Genomic DNA, 8039 nt, shown 5'->3' with positions numbered 1-8039 from the left:
GGTAGTTGCCCCTCGGCAGCGGCGGGCCCGTGTACGGCACTAGGGCACGTTTGTCCTCTGCGCGCGCCGTTCCCTTGGTGGACGGGGCTGACCGGGGCGTCGCGACGCCCTTTGCGCTGCGAGCTGATTGGAGGTCATGCTCTACGGCTCGTGCTCGTGCGAGAAAAACATCTAGCCCGCGAGTCACTGCTTCGCGCAAGAATGGGCGAAGTTCGGGGGACACTAGCTCCACTATGAAGGGCAGTATGTCGCTAGTTTGACCCCCCGGTGTTAGGCGGCGGTATAGTCTGTGCTTGTTATAAACAAATGTCTCCACCGCCTCCCCGTCACCTTGGCACCGGCTGAACATCTCACTCCGACATGTGTTCAGGGCTCGGGTGTCATTGAAGCGCGCCTCCAGCTGGCGGGCGAAGTCCTCCCAGTCTGCGTCGTAGCTGCCCACCTGGGCCCACCACTCGCGCGCCTCACCGCGCAGCTGCGCGCTCACGCGTTCCGCCCTATCTTCCCGCGGTATCAGGTGCCGCACGAGCCTCGCCTCGCAGGCTCGCAAAAACACGCGCGGATCCTCGTGGTTGAGGCCCGCGAACTCCGGGAGGATAATAGGCCCGGTGGGGGGGCAGGACATGGTAGCTAGCTGACCCCCTGGGTGCCCTCGTGCGCGTCGCTCGCACCCCCCACACAGAAAAAGTCCGTCGCAGAAATTTACGAATTCCAGCGCGTCTGCGCATGCGCGGTGTTTAATTGTTCCGCACTGCTGGCATCTCGCTATCTCGCCTCGGTAACCGGGACAGTGGACAGCGGCGCACAGGGGACCCGCTTGGGTTATGGGTTGCCCCTCCATCTTGATGCGTACCGTTTCGCAGGTGCAGTACAGGTGGGGGTACTCACCGGTGCTGTGGCTGGTGGTGTGCGGCTTGCCGCACCCGGCGCAATAGCTCTCCATGGTGATGGCTATGTCCGGCCTCTTGTCCATGCGCGATCCGCGGCTGTCCGACCCGAGCGTCGGGATGAAGCGTCGGTGGCGGGCGCGGGCAGATCCGGGGGTGCGCCCCCTTGCAATTACGACCGAGCGGTCTTGCCCGCACGCACGCGCCAAGCGGTTGTTCACGCGGCCGCGGCTGGTGACGTACTCTGGCGTCTCGGTGATCTTCGGGCGTGCTCGTTTGTCCTCGGCGCGTGATCGGTCGGGGCAGTACACTCTCTCGCGAGGGGTTTGGCGGGAGGGTGTGAGCGAACGATCTGAACGTAAGGGGGGGGGGGGTGTGGAACCGTGGAATGCGGGAGGGTGTGAGCGAACGATCTTAGAGCGGGAGGGGGGTGGTGTGGCCTGAATACCCCGGCGCGTCCCGTTCCGCGGCGCCTGCACGTCTGCGCGCGCTTTCTCTCCCCTTTGTGCTGTCCCTACGCGTAACTCTGCCGGATTTTCTACGATTCGGATGGCGTTTGCGGCGTTGTTATGTTGCCACACTAGGTGGGCGCCATTTGACGCCTTCTGCCTTCTGCCAAGGTGATGTTGAGGGTGTGGAGTTGCTTCTGGGCGCCAACTAGCAATAATAGCTACGTGCTAGTGCGTAGCCCAGACTCTTGGCTCAGGGCGTGATGTCGCCACGTGGCCGGCAGGCAGTAAGGGTCGTTCCGTCAGAGTTACCCCCGGCTGTTTTAGCCACCAGGGACGCTATACTAAGGGCGTTGTAACAAATACGCGGGGCTCAATTCAAAGTGATTTATTGTCAGGCACGCTATTCATGCGCTGCATCGTGCATGACCCGCTTACTGGGAGCTGCACTCTACAGGACACGTTTCTGATGTGCTGAAAACTCACGCAATTCCGGGAGAGATGGCAAGGGCGGAGGTCGAGAAGCTCCGCGGGCGACTCGCGACTCGTCTCCTTGGAGGGCGGTGATTAACTGGCGATGGCTGTGACGTCCGCACGACTCCCCAGCCTCGCTCCCGCGAAAACGTGTCGTGTGCAAAAGTAATCCCGGGCCATGCACGCCGCCTGATCGCGCTAAAGTCCAGAATTACAATTAATATTTAAGCATAGTCATTACTTAATTAATATTGTTTTTTAGAGTGCTGGATGTTAATTTCAAAGTCCAGGTAATCAGGTCACCTAACAGTACCCCCGTGGTCGACTTTCGCGCGGGCGACAGTCGATTAGGCAGGGCGGCTTACGTTCGAGGCGTTGCACCACCCTGCACCCAGGTGCGTTCACATCGCACACGCTCGGGGCGAGGCGGCGATGCGCCATAGCGGTCTGTGCGGATTCGAGGAGCACTAATGTGTGGCATCAAATGTATTGAAACTTTCGTTGTCCATTCTCAGAAAAATCCGGTAATCATCCGAATGTAGTTCATTTAGTAACAAAATATGACTAAATTTGTTTCGATTCACTAACCATTTCTTTGCCCACGTTTTCCTTTTCTTCCTCGGAATAGTCAATGTCGCTGCAAGCACAATTCCAACCTTTTGATCAGTAGCGGATCCAGAGGGGGGGCTAAGGGGCTCAAGCCCCCCCCCCCCCCAAAAGCATCTGGGTTCACTATTGTTTTAGTGTTTTCCTTGATAAAGCCTAGACTCAGCTGGGTCAAGCCCCTCCCAAACCAAAATCCTGGATCCCCCACTGCTTTTGATGCTTGGTTAAAACAGGTGCCAATGGTACATGTGTTCTCATTCAGATACCATAGTCAACTGACCACATCAGGCGCACATTAGATCATCTGGATGCAATACCTGATCTGGTCAGGTCGACTGTCGGGTCGACACCGTCCGATCGTCTGTAGGGCCCTTAACAGATTGATCGATCGTTTGATACTGCTGCTAGACTAGGTGATCTAAGAAATATAGGCTACATACAGCCTACATAAACAGCCTACTTTTCCCACAACGAAACACTGCACCATCTCTGGGGAAATGGTAGAAGCTACGACTAGCGCACAGCACACATTAGAATAAATAAAACACATTACTAGAAACTGTCTGCATAGTATATATAATGCTTTTATCGCTTCCACAACTAAGACTGAGTTCTCGTAATACAACTTCTAACTTAAAGATGTAAATATCGGCATCAAAACTAACAAAATGGAGAGATATAATTAGGTCATTTCAGCAATCGATACATTGGAATACCTGGAACAATGGAGAATCGGAGAACTTACAGCAATTGGAGCTGTTGGAACAATTGGGGCATTGGAGAACTTGGAGCATTAGAAAATTGGAGCAATATTTAGAGCATTCGAGTCCTTGGAGCAGTTGGAGCACCTGGAGCATGTGGAGCACTTGGGCAGTTGGATCAGTTGGAGCACTTGAAGCAATTGGAGCCATGTAGCATTGTAGCTTTATACCAGTCGCTGCGAGTATTTATATGATATCCAGATGACAGTGCTCTCAGTCCTTCACCGACTGCAGTGAAGTATGGATATTCCCTCTTCAGTGCCATACCTGAAATTTAGTTGCTGTTCGAATGTCAAGCAAGATGGACAGTTTACCATCAGCAGTGGAGATCTCGATGGCAACGTAGACCTCGATAGCAGCGGCACCAATGGTGGCACAGATCCTGATGGCATCTGTGATACCAGCTGCATAGGAGAAATCACCAGGTGCGGTTCCATCGATTGAAGTTTCGCCAGCGACCTCGGAGACTTCAACGTGCGATGGACTGGTATCACACCAATGTAAATACTGTGATACGCCATTCACTACTACTGCAAATGCTCACAGGTACAAAAGAGGCAGATGCCATAATAATACACAAAGAATACTGTTTCAGTGCATCAAATTTAGTAAACTGATTTCACGAATAAACAGTCTACATCGGTATTATGAAATCTTCACTGTGTCAGTTACGTGCAAGAAATAACCTGTTTGTAAAAATTAAACTGGCTGTGGTTTTGACTCCCATCTCATGCCAGTCACTGCGAATATGTGAAGACTGGACAATGCGATTCTCAGTCCCCCTTTGGCTGTGGTGCGGTGTGGGTCATCTTTGCCATCACCCGACCTTTGTGAAAGGTCCGGGGGTACCTGACGGGCACTACGGGCGTCGCGATGCTCTTGTTGTCCGGAGGGGCGCCAGGCTAGCGGGCTGCTAGGCCGTTGATGTTGGGTCGTGGGTACTCTGCCCCCGCGTGCCCCGCCAGGTACACGGCTTGAATGTAACCTGAATGGTTCTACCTTGGTTGTGAAGGCCGCTCGGCCGTGTGGAGGATGGGAGATTAAGGAAAATGATTGTATACGAGTTGGCGAGAATACATTTAATTTGGGAGTTTCACCGGGGGTCCATGTGGGTACACGGTACGCTCTACAAGTCCGCTCCGCGGTTCAGCCCCGCTACAAAAAATCTCACCAACACTTGGCGACTTCTAGCGGTTACACAGTTAACAAGGAAAAAAAACACAACACTACGTGACAATGGTTACCGCGGCAGTCTCGCGGGACGTGGGTCGATGTCCCGCTGGAGACGGCCAGTGCCGAAAGAAAATGATTGCAGGGGGGGGGGGGGGGGGGGGGCTCGATGAGCGGGCTCCTAAGTTCGGCGAAACACTTACGTGAGTGATACGATACGCAGCGCGGTATCACGATGAAGACGGTCGGGATAGGCCCGGTTCCGAAAAATACGCGCCGAGTCGACGTGGGCAGCGATGAATTAATAAAAGTCTTATAATTTAAAGATTTAGTACAGAATAAAAATAATCAATGAAAGAAACTTGGCTGCTGCCCACGGACACGTCTGTTCCCGGCGCGGAGTGGTTGGAGACTGCCGAACATGGCCGCCTCGCAAGGAAGAGAAACTTTCTCTTCTTTGTGAGTCGGCGTCAAAAAACTTATATTAATTAAATTTACTCTATACCCAGTTAAAACATGTTCCAGGTGCCCAATTAAAATGTAGCACCTGGTAATTGGGTGCTTAAGGCTTAACAATGGTTTTAATGTATTTAATTATTTAAATTGTGACATCAAGTTGGCGACTGTAAATTTACTAACATATTGTCCCACTGCGAATTGTTTTAGAGGGATTTCTCCTATTCTGACTTGATCATAGTCACGGGCATTTTAATTAAGGCCAGTGGCCGCGGTGACTGTTAATGCGGTTTGTTGTCTGCTCCGTGCGTGGTGTACTCGCCCGGAGTGGCTACGACGCACTTATTACATGTCGGGTAGTTAGTAATTTCGTACTAATGGCTTTTCCCTTAATTGAATTATGGGTTCGAGCCTCCGGGGTTCCGTACCTTTAAATTTCATTACGTCTATTGGGATCACGCCCGAGGCGCTCGCCTGACTCAATCCGGCTGGGCAAGGGTCGCTCTCCGAAAACGGGATACGGTACCGGCGGTGCGGAGCACGGGCTTAACGGCCATGGTCGGTACGACGTCATCTTGTTTGACTCATCTTACATATTAGTCCAGTGTCTGGAAATTCTTGAGAACTCGATGGCATCAGTACAATAATTAACATTAGCCTGGATTAAAGGCCTACCATCAACAGCTAAGGCCCGAATTCAGAAATGACCTTCGAAAGCGCATCCAACTCTCATTCATCTGGCAGACTCTCCACCTCTCATAATTCAAAAACGCCTTTCGAATGACTGCCAGCTGAAAGCTTGTTCCCATCCACTTTCAGTGAAGATCTGGCAACATGGCACAAAAATTTTCTTAGATCAAGTACTTGGAGTGTGTGTGGAAAAGCGCCCTATTTCATTTCGATTGTCTTTTGTTTGCTCTCCCGCTGAAAATAATATTTTGTTTGGATTGGACACGAGGTTAGGGTTACCAGACACTGATAATAAAAAAGGACGACATTCATCTCGCAAAAGGAGGACATTTCACTAAAAAGGAGGACAATATATATTTTTTTAAAAAAGCCATGAATTAATTACAATGGAGTACGATATTCTGCAATGTTTTGGCATTTAATACAGTTTCAGTATAAAGAATTAAACAAACTACGCATATACAGCATATTAAAAACACGTGCTCCTGCATGTGCTGCTACCTGTCAAGCTGTCATAGTACTACTTGCCGTCGTCCGCGGTCTCGTGTTCGAGTCCGGGCGCGAGTTCTAGCGGGGTGGCTGGTCTGACTAACGTTTTATGTTCCGGGAGGGCGCCAGGCTAGCTAGGTGTCTAACCAATGGGGGTTCGTGGTTCGTTGCCCCAGCGTGGTCCGCTAGAACCGTCGGCGGTCTTGCCTGGGAATTTACGTTAAAGAAGAATGCGTGGGATTGCCGTAGTAGCGACGTGCCTTTATTCAAGGGATTGACGTCACACCATACAATTACTGAGCACAGACATGTCCGTTGCGGGGTGCAGGCCGGTACATGTTCAATGTTTCGTGGCACTGGTTTCTCGGGTAACAGTATGCAGGCCAAGTACACTTGATGCAAGAGAGGCGCGCACAGATGACGTGGCGCAAAGTTACATTAACAAAGTACACTTAATGAAAATTAGGCGCGCACAGATGACGTGGCACAAAGTTACGTTGACAAAGTACACTTAATGAAAATTAGGCGCGCACAAATGACGTGGCGCAAAGTTACGTTAACAAAGTACACTTAATGAAAATTAGGCGCGCACAGATGACGTGGCGCAAAGTTACGTTGACAAAGTACACTTAATGAAAATTAGGCGCGCACAAATGACGTGGCGCAAAGTTATGTTGACAAAGTACACTTAATGAAAATTAGGCGCGCACAAATGACGTGGCGCAAAGTTACGTTAACAAAGTACAATGAAAATTAGGCGCGCACAATTGACGTGGCACACAGAGTTTGTGGGTGACTGGAGTCGGCCAGTCCCGTAAGCGATTGTTTCTACGCGGGTGCCGTGCCCACTGGGTGGTACACGCACCGCCACTAAACTTGGCGAAGTTTCCCTTGCGGGTTTGTGGTCCGCGCGAAGGCGCGTGGCCTTAAGAAAGTTCTGTGGTTTGCAGGAGACGGCCCGTGCCGTATGCTGAAGAACGACCCTGCGCACCAGGTGTGGTACGGGGCGTCTTTACGTTTACGCGGTCGGATTAGGTCCTGAACCGTAAAAAACGGACCGGGCACGCACAGAGAGGTGAATAGAAAAAGGTTTGGTTTATGCTAAATGACTATATTTACCGGACGTTACTTGCGATGAAGACAATGGGTGTGTTCTCTCCGTGGGACGTAGGTCCGTCCCGGTCCGCGAGTCGAGTTGAACTGCGGAACTGGCATGGCGTCCGGTGGCGCGTCGGCCCCTGCCGCGCCAAGCTTGACCTCATTACGTTAAAAACTAAATGACTGCGTCTGGAAGAGACTTTAAGGTCGCAAAATTCGTAATTAATTGTTTGAGGGGGAATGGGTGTGGTTCGTCTCTAGTCCACTCGGATTTAGTGTGCTTTATAATAATAATGTCTGGTTTGGCCGTTCGGCTCGGTGGCTCGCTCGACTCGGGTGGGCCACGACCAGGGGTGCGTTCTGTTAGCGGGAGAGTATACTGGCGGTTGCAGGTCGGGCTTAGGGATGGTCGTCGGTCGGACGACGTCAAACGCCCCCCCCTCGAGAAGCCCGACCTTGCGCCGCTTATGGTCCCGCCACGTGGTAGCACCCCTAACTCCGGCAGCCCTGTCCAGTTGCGGTTCGCGGCTCTGCAGCTGATAGGCCCCGCGTTCTGGAGCAGGTGTGCGCGCCCGTGGGTCGGCAGCTGGTAGGGTCGGCGCTCTGGACCTGCTGTGCACGCCACCCCGGCTGCCGCGGTGGTGGACTGGCCGGGGGCGGCGTCGTGGCGCCTGTGGTGGCCAGCGGCTGATAGGGTCAGCGCCCTGGATCTGATGTGCTCGCCACCCCGGCTGCTGCTGTGGCAGGCGGGCCGAGGGGCGGCGTCGTGGTGCCTGTGGGGGCGGCGGCTGATAGGGCCAGCGTCCTGGTCCCAGGTTGTCCCACGTCGATTGTCCGGGTGCTGGCCTGTTGACGTAGTCCCTCGGCACCTGGTACGGCGTGGATGGGTACAGCCTCCTCTCCCGTTCCGGTGTGCCGGGCGGGTTTGGAGTAGAGGCCTCCTCGTCCTCGTCGTCCAG

This window comes from Bacillus rossius, chromosome 1, assembly GCF_032445375.1.
Source record: "Bacillus rossius redtenbacheri isolate Brsri chromosome 1, Brsri_v3, whole genome shotgun sequence".
Lineage (NCBI taxonomy): Eukaryota > Metazoa > Arthropoda > Insecta > Phasmatodea > Bacillidae > Bacillus > Bacillus rossius.
Note: the sequence above shows the minus strand (reverse complement) of the source record.